This window comes from Malania oleifera, chromosome 11 (genome assembly GCF_029873635.1).
Source record: "Malania oleifera isolate guangnan ecotype guangnan chromosome 11, ASM2987363v1, whole genome shotgun sequence".
Lineage (NCBI taxonomy): Eukaryota > Viridiplantae > Streptophyta > Magnoliopsida > Santalales > Ximeniaceae > Malania > Malania oleifera.
In genome coordinates, this window is record NC_080427.1 from 77,479,440 (window position 1) to 77,488,750 (window position 9,311).

The 9,311-nt window shown below is 38.4% G+C and overlaps 1 non-coding gene across 1 annotated transcript; it reads left to right on the forward strand.

Moving 5' to 3' along the window:
- The first annotated feature begins 5,796 nt into the window (after window positions 1–5,796).
- On the forward strand, window positions 5,797–5,903 carry LOC131143642 (small nucleolar RNA R71). Its single transcript, XR_009133626.1, has one exon. It is a non-coding gene; the product is annotated as a small nucleolar RNA R71 (small nucleolar RNA).
- The last annotated feature ends 3,408 nt before the right edge of the window (window positions 5,904–9,311 follow it).

Sequence of the window (9,311 nt, forward strand, 5' to 3'; positions counted from 1 at the left end):
TCTCTATGTCACATACTTTAACAAATCCATTTGATATAAATGAGTGGGTTGCACCTAAATCAAAAGGCACAATAGCTTTATGGAATACCTGTAACTATGTCTCCCGTGTGCTCAGCGTCACATGGCATCGTAGAGTACACCCCTAACTGGGCTGTATTCCCTTGGTGATCCTTTTGAGGTGCCTGATTCCCTCTCCTATATTGTTCCTGTTGAGGTGGGTACTTTAGTGTCACTTGACAGTCCTGCACTTGATGCCCTTCTACTCCGCACCGGTAGCAGACAGTTGTTCTAGCCCTGCTATTCCATATCGGTAGCAGAGGCTCGAGGTCCTATGTCCTGTCGCTGACCTATAAAATTATTGGACCGCTTCCACGTATTCTGGCTGGAGCTAGATGAAGACGACCCATGAGTGACCGGTGCAAACTGCAAGTGCACAGTATCGTAGTTTTATAATATAATGATGTGTAGAGTATCGTCCTCAGGGATTGATGTCTTAATTTTACCAAGTACCGAAATTTTACTAACCTTGATTTTATTTAGAAAAATTAATAATTTTAGACTGCAAAATTTAAACAAAACTACTTTAAATAAACTATTTAGGAGAATTTAAAACTGGATACCGCGTGTCAAATTGATGATGGTGAAAACTTCTAGGAAACCGATTTCACCTAGTTTCTCACTATGCTTTACTCATTTAGCTAATTTAACTTCGTTTTCTCTGTTTGTTAGCAAATCGCCAATTTTTCCAAAAGCCTCTTTCGATAGTCAATCGGAACCTATTCTTGTTTATTATTTAACATAAGAGTATGTAAATTAATAATGCAAGAACGTAGTAAGACCCTCGATTTTTTTATGCTACGTAGGTTCATACAAGTCTTTCGATCTCTATATTTACCTACGCTGAATTATCCAAGATCTATCCTATAATCCCCCCTTTCGGTAGCAAATCACAAGACTAAAATCATTTAATTAATGGGCAGTTAATTAAAAGCATTAGGCACAGAATAACTCAAACAAACATTAATGAAAACTATTTCAGATTAGCATCAAAGAGCAAGCATAGTTCGAAACTGGCTACATCGTTTTCCTAGAATTCAAAAATTTAGTTCATTCCGAAAATAAAGTCCAACATAACAGATTTCACCATATTTTCTTCAATTTGGAGCGTATGGGAAAGATCAACACTCGCCGCACCGCCGTCGCGCGTCACGAACACCCCGAACACCGCCGTTGTTCGCTGCCTTCCGATTATGAAAAGATAGTATTTTTGCGTGCTTCCAACTCTCCTTTGCTGGCTGTGTGTGTATCTTCGCAGCACCCCCAAAAGAAAACCACAAGAAAGCTCTCCAAAAAATAATTTTTCCAAGAAACTCTATGTGCTTTTGCCTCCCTTCTCTTTCTCCCCAAGAAAAATCCCTTTTTTTTCTTCCTATGGTGAGGCCTCTCTCCCCCCAGCCCCAGCGCACGCTGCTCTTATGAGATGACCTAGCAGCATGGCTGGGTCACATCTCATTTTTTGATTTTTTGATTTTCTTTTTTTTTTCAAAGGTACATGAACTGCCCTCCTCTTTCAAGCCCACTTTCGATCCTCTTACAGCTCGTAACTCTCAAAACTTAAAACACAAAAGATGTATAGATCTTTTTCAGATTTTCCTAGAATTTTGAATCATCTCGATCGGAGCTCGTATGAGAAAGTTACGCCAAGATTACGAAGAATTGTCGAAAAAATCTATAAAACGGAGTATGCTAACTTCACATCTGATTTCGGCCTTGATGCTGCCAGTATTTTGCAAAACACAAAACATGAAAATTGTAGATTGTTTTCTTATCTTTCTACGGCATCTTGAATCATCTGAATCAAGAGTTGGATGAGAGAGTTACGCACAGATTGCAAAGTACCGTCGGTTTTTTTTAGCTTCCAACAGTTGCTCTGCAATAAAAAACACCAAAATTTCATACATTACTCAATAAAACCCAAATTTTATAAATAGGACACAATGTTAGAATATTGAGAGTAGTTAGGTATTTAAATACAGAATATCATTTGCAATGCATGAATTAAAGCACCTAATTACGCATTTTGAGCGCGTAATCACACCCCCCAACTAAGGTTTTGCTAGTCCCTAGCAAATAACGTGAATGCAATTTAGGGTGGTGTCATACCAATTTCAATGAATGAATACACAGGCAACACAACTATACCCTTTCACATACAGGAATATCACCAATTACACACAAACTCATTCATACCCAATTCACACAACTCCGAAGTAAGTCATTCATGCAAATCTCATCATTATATAGCCATTAAGAACAGTAAACTCACGTAAAATTAACCAGCGAGCACAATTTAGAGTTAATGTAGCCATATAAATTCAAGTATAAATAGGCAAAATCTTGAAGCACGTGTAATGTGTGTGACTCGTTACACCCAGGATATCCGTGGACACCTAAAGAACTGTCGCTTTGACTTGGCATAACTGGTATACTCTCAAAAACACTCAAAAAGGATGGGTTCACTCATCGTATGTGAGGAGGAGTGTCATGATCAAACATCCCACATACTGCAAGGAACAAACGCTAATTGTATGGAGTGGACTAGTCTGAAAAGGATTAAGCCTATTTAGGAGGTGTCGGGTCCTTCACCCTAGCATCTTCTCACCTACTCGCCATGTCCAACCGAGACCACCCTAGATCAACTTATTCACAAACTAGGCGTGAATACATCTGAGGCATTAGGCTTGTGAAGAGTCTTCATATGTGGATAACATGCGTCTTGTCCTTGACTTTTGTTGTAGTTGTGTGGAGCAGGTATTAATCTTTCACCTCTTGTAGGGTATTTCTATTTCTCTTTTTCTTTCTTCAGCTCATTTTTCAACTTCTTTCTTTTCATGGTCAATTAGGACAATCATAACACTTCTTTTATTGTTTTCATACCACCCATGTGCATTAAGCTTGAACAAGAGTCCATGAAATAAGTCTATTTCTAGGGGTGGTTCGGCCTTCACATCTTGAGTAGGCTACAAGACCTAAGTTTTTATCTCCCCACTAGATGTCACCTCTAGGCTAGCAGTTCAAAAACCAAGACTAGTGTACAAAGAGTATCCAGAAAAAAATAGGAAAAGTTGAGTTTCATGAACTTTGAGTTGACGTCAAAACTCAAAAGAGCGATAAATGGCTCAACAGTACCTCACAAGGTGTCAAAGTCTCCACGGGCGCTCTCTCAGTGTTCACAAGGAACCCTAAGTGCTACAAGTCACGTGAACGTGTATTTTTTTCGCCTCAAGAGATACCATGTAGATACAAAAGTTTATATAGCCAGATTAACACAAGTGCACTACTAATCAACTTTCAATGAGTTACGATTCCTAGTTTAGCCATATAAATAGAAACTACACATAAATGACCCAGTGTGTACTCTTAGGTTATATGCAGGTATATGAAGGACATAAGTAGTGTCACGCATGGCCTAATCATCCATATTCACACATTTTTTTTTCCAATGTTATTCAAAATGAGAAGGATTGAAGAAAAGAAAGAAACTTCCTTGACTTATTGGTGAATCCGTAGAGGAATTTAATTTTCAGCTCTGTACTCATGCCAAATAAACCTGCATCAAAAATCTAAATTATTTAAAAGTGCATAGATAAATAAATAAATAATAAAGATAAAGGAAATAAACAAAAGAAAAACTCTTTGGGTTGCCTCCCATAAGCGCTTGTTTTAACGTCTCCAGCCAGACGTTTCAATCTTCATCAACCAAGATCACCAAGAGGAATAAATGCACAGTTCCTCTCCATTTGTTCTCCATAATAGTGCTTCAATCTCTGACCATTAACTCTGAATATATTCCCTGGGAAGAGTTTTAATCGTGAGTTGAAGAGTAGAACCTGTTGTCTTGGAGCAAACTCACACCTAAGAATCTGTTTTTCATGCCACTTCTTCGTCTGCTCTTTGTAGATTTTTGCATTTTCATACGCATCACCCGAGAATGCATAGCGAAAATGCTTAGGGAATTGTTTCAACTCTAGAGATATAGGTTGTTGCGTCTTTCCTTTAGAGATTACAGAATTCGTCCTTGCTACCATAGGTTCTAGCCTCCCCACACCTTGCTGTGTTGTAATCTGCTGCAAGGATCATTCTAGGTGATCAACTTGTACATCTTTTTGAAAGACTTTTTCTACACCTTGCTGAATGACATCTACCCGAAAGCAAGTGCTTGGATCTTCTGAGAATCGCATGTCTTGGTAGATGTTGAACATAACCTCTTCCTTATCCACTCTCAATGTTAACTCACCATTTTGAACATCAATTAAAGCCCTTCCAATGGCCAAGAATGGTCGGCCAAGAATTAGCGGGACTTCTTGGTCTTCCTCCATATCTAACACCACAAAATTAGCAGGAAAAATAAATTTATCCACTTTTACCAATACATCTTCTATGATTCCACGTGGATACTTGATGGATCGGTCTGCTAGTTGCAACGAAATGGTTGTTTGTTTCATCTCTCCAAGTCCTAATTTCCTGCAAACAGAAAGTGGCATAAGATTAATACTAGCACCAAGATCACATAAAACTTTATCAAAAAATAAATTTCCAATAGTGCAAGGCAAAGTAAAACTCCCTAGATCTTTTAATTTTTGAGGCAATTTCTTTTGAAGAATAGCACTACACTCCTCTGTAAGTTTCACTGTTTCAAACTCCTCCAACCTTCTTTTCTTTGAAATGATCTCCTTCAAGAATTTGACATAGTTTGGCATTTGTTCCAAGGCATCTGCAAAAGGAATATTTATGTGAATTTTCTTAAAAATATCCAAAAACTTAGAAAATTGCTTATCTAATTTTTGTTTTCGAAAACGTTGAGGATAAGGAAGTGGAGTAGAGAGAATAGGAGGATTGTCAGGAAATGAAATTGATGGAAGCATGTCCATCTCTCTTGGTGTATCATCCACAATCTCCTCTTCTTCCCCTTTATTCTTGCTTCGGCCATTCTTTTCAGGTGTAGGTGTGGACATAGTTTCCTTTGCTGGTGATTTATCAATTTCTCTTCCACTCCTAAGTGTGATGACATTGCATTGTTCCTTAGGATTCTCTTCTGTGTTGCTAGGAAAAGTTCCTCTCTGTTGGGTATTTATAGTCGTGGCCAGTTGCCCAATTTGTATTTCAAGGTTCTTCATAGTGGCTCCCATATTGTTGCAATGAGTCTCAATGTTGCCTAGCCGTGCATCTGTCTTTTTAAACCTTGCTTTTGTCTCCTCAACAAAAGATATCATGGCATCCTCAAGTGACATCTTCTTCTCACCTTGATGACTCTCAATTCCTACAGGAGGTTGCAGCACATTCCTTGTATTTCCATAAGACAAATTCTCATGATTTCGAAGCCCTGAATGGTAATATTGTGGCAAAGGATCACCACGATAATTGTAGTTCCGATTATTGATGTATTGAACCTGCTCTTGACTCTCTCCAATACTCGAATCTATCCTACTTGTAGCTGCCACATATTCTGCACCTTGTGGTATCCTCTGGGTTGTCAAAGATGAAATCTGATGAGACAAAGAAGCAACTTGAGCTGAAAGTGCAACAAACGGCTCCAATTCATGAATTCCAGCAACTTTCTTAGCCATAGTTCTTTCAGTTGGCCATTGATAGTTATTTGAGGCCATTTCTTCCAAAAGAGCAGTAGCACCCTCAGGTGTCTTTGACATCAAAGTTCCCCCAGATGCAGCATCAACTAAAGTCCGCGTTTGCCCATTTAAACAATTATAGAACATCTGAATTTGCAACCAATCTGGCAATCCATGTTGTGGGCAGCGTCGAATCAAATCTTTATACCTTTCCCATGCTTCATAGAGTGATTCAAAATCATGCTGCTTGAATTGACCAATCTCACTCCTGAGTTGAGCTATTTTTGCAGGTAGAAAGAATTTAGCTAGAAATTTTTCTGCCATGTCCTGCCAACTAGTAATACTCCCAGGTTGTAGTGACTGTAGCCAACCTCTTGCTTTGTCCCTCAAAGAGAAAGGGAATAATCTCAGTATAATGGTGTCTTCAGTAACACCATTAATCTTCACAGTATCACAAATCTCCAAAAACATCGCCAGATGGATATTGGGATCATCAAGTGGCGATCCACTGAATTGGGCCTGCTGCACCATACTGATTAATGTGGGTTTGAGCTCAAAATTGTTGGCATTAATGGGTTGGCGTCTGATACTCGAATAATTGTCATTCACAACTGGTCGCACATAATCCTTCAAGGCGCGTGGCTGCACATTATCTTGTCCATTCTCCGTGGCTAATACCCTCTTTTTCCTTAGTGCTCTGAGCGTTCTTTCAATCTCCGGATCAAAAGGAATAATGTCAAGTGTTCTAGCCCTGCGCATCCAACAAAAAAAAAAAAACACACCAGAAATACAAAAAAAATAATAAAATAAAATAAAATAAAATAAAATAAAGAAAATAAATAAATAAAAATATAAAAAGAGAATTCTAAATTAAAACCAAGATTACTTTGTATCGATATTGACAAAAAAAAGATAAACTCAATCCTCGGCAACGGCGCCAAAAACTTGACCGGTGCAAACTGCAAGTGCACAGTATCGTAGTTTAATAATATAATGATGTGTAGAGTATCGTCCTCAGGGATTGATGTCTTAATTTTACCAAGTACCAAAATTTTACTAACCTTGATTTTATTTAGAAAAATTAATAATTTTAGACTGCAAAATTTAAACAAAGCTACTTTAAATAAACTATTAAGGAGAATTTAAAACTGGATACCGCGTGTCAAATTGATGATGGTGAAAACTTCTAGGAAACCGATTTCACTTAGTTTCTCACTATGCTTTACTCATTTAGCTAATTTAACTTCGTTTTCTCTGTTTGTTAGCAAATCGCCAATTTTTCCAAAAGCCTCTTTCGACAGTCAATCGGAACCTATTCTTGTTTATTATTTAACATAAGAGTATGTAAATTAATAATGCAAGAACGCAGTAAGACCCTCGATTTTTTTATGCTACGTAGGTTCATACAAGTCTTTCGATCTCTATATTTACCTACGCTGAATTATCCAAGATCTATCCTACAATCCCCCCTTTCGGTAGCAAATCACAAGACTAAAATCATTTAATTAATGGCCAGTTAATTAAAAGCATTAGGCACAGAATAACTCAAACAAACATTAATGAAAACTATTTCAGATTAGCATCAAAGAGCAAGCATAGTTCGAAACTGGCTACATCGTTTTCCTAGAATTCAAAAATTTAGTTCATTCCGAAAATAAAGTCCAACACAACAGATTTCACCATATTTTCTTCAATTTGGAGTGTACGGGAAAGATCAACACTCGCCGCACCGCCATCGCGCGTCACGAACACCCCGAACACCGCCGTTGTTCGCCGCCTTGCGATTCTGAAAAGATAGTATTTTTGCGTGCTTCCAACTCTCCTTTGCTGGCTGTGTGTGTATCTTCGCAGCACCCCCAAAAGAAAACCACAAGAAAGCTCTCCAAAAAATAATTTTTCCAAGAAACTCTATGTGCTTTTGCCTCCCTTCTCTTTCTCCCCAAGAAAAATCCTTTTTTTTTCTTCCTATGGTGCGGCCTCTCTCCCCCCAGCCCTAGCGCACGCTGCTCTTATGAGATGACCTGGCTGCATGGCTGGGTCACATCTCATTTTTTGATTTTTTGATTTTCTTTTTTTTTTCAAAGGTACATGAACTGCCCTCCTCTTTCAAGCCCACTTTTGATCCTCTTACAGCTCGTAACTCTCAAATATTAAAAAAAAAAAGATGTAGAGCTCTTTTTCAGCTTTTCCCAAAATTTTGAATCATCTCGATCGGAGCTCGTATGAGAAAGTTACGCCAAGATTACGAAGAATTGTCGAAAAAATCCATAAAACGGCGTATGCTAACTTCACGTCTGATTTAGGCCTTGATGCTGCCAGTATTTTGCAAAACACAAAACATGAAAATTGTAGATTGTTTTCTTATATTTCTACAGAATCTTGAATCATCTGAATCAAGGGTTGGATGAGAGAGTTACGCACAGATTGCAAAGTACCGTCGGTTTTTTTTAGCTTCCAACAGTTGCTCTGCAATAAAAAACACCAAAATTTCATACATTACTCAATAAAACCCAAATTTTATAAATAGAACACAATGTTAGAATATTGAGAGTAGTTAGGCATTTAAATACAAAATATCATTTGCAATGCATGAATTAAAGCACCTAATTACGCATTTTAAGCGCGTAATCAATGAGACTAGGTCCTATTCTTCTTGTTCACCTCTCTCTCCCATTCTTGAATACTGGCCTCTACCGCTATGGCTCTATCCACCAGCTCAGTGAAGCTCTAGACTAATAACGCCACCACCTACGCACGTATTTCCTGTCTCAGTCCTCTCTCAAACATCCAAGTCTTCTTCGGCTCAATTGGAACCATATGTGAAGCGAATTGGGACAGCTCCACAAATCGGGCCACATACTATTGTACAACCATGAACCCCTGGATCAGACGTAAGAACTCCTTAGCTTACCTCCCGAGTGGCAATGGGGAAGTACCTGCTGAAGAAGATCTCCTTGAAATAGCTTTAGGTAACAAATACATACCTTGGACGCTGCTCCTCCACTAGTCTAGCTGGTCTCCACCACCTCTTCACCTCCCCCACCAGTTTGAAGGTGGAAAAACAAACCTTCTACTCCTCTGTGCATTCCAGAACATCCAAAAGTTCCTCCATCTCCTGAATCCAGTCTTCTGTGGCAATCGAGTTTGGTCCTCCAAAAAAATATCGATGAATTTGTTCGAGAAAACTGCTAAAACGTGCAACCTCTATCAATCACTGGCTAACTCTGTTCCCTAGAATCCCTCAGAGATTCTTTCTTAGCATGTCATGCTTTACTATGCAGCATGGCCAAAGCCTTAATATCATCCTCACTGGAGGTATCCATATGATTGTCCTCTCCAGTCATAACTTCCTTTCCCCTGGGATCCATCTTGAAGATAGGATAGAAACCAACTTAAGAATTCCACATTTATAATGGTTAATGCAAATATGGAATGATTAATAGTTGAAACATATAAGTTTGTAGTTAAAGGAATCACTTATACATTTCTACTGCAAAACTACCAAGGTATTGGTCCCTAATCATAACGATGACATAACGTACATGTTTTTATATCGTATCATTCTAAACCTAAATTTTCAAATCCAATCCTTCAACCTAGAACCAATACAATCGATGAATTTACCATGGTTTTCTTGAAATCATCATTCCAAGAAAAGCATAGAAGACCACCGAAAGACCATCA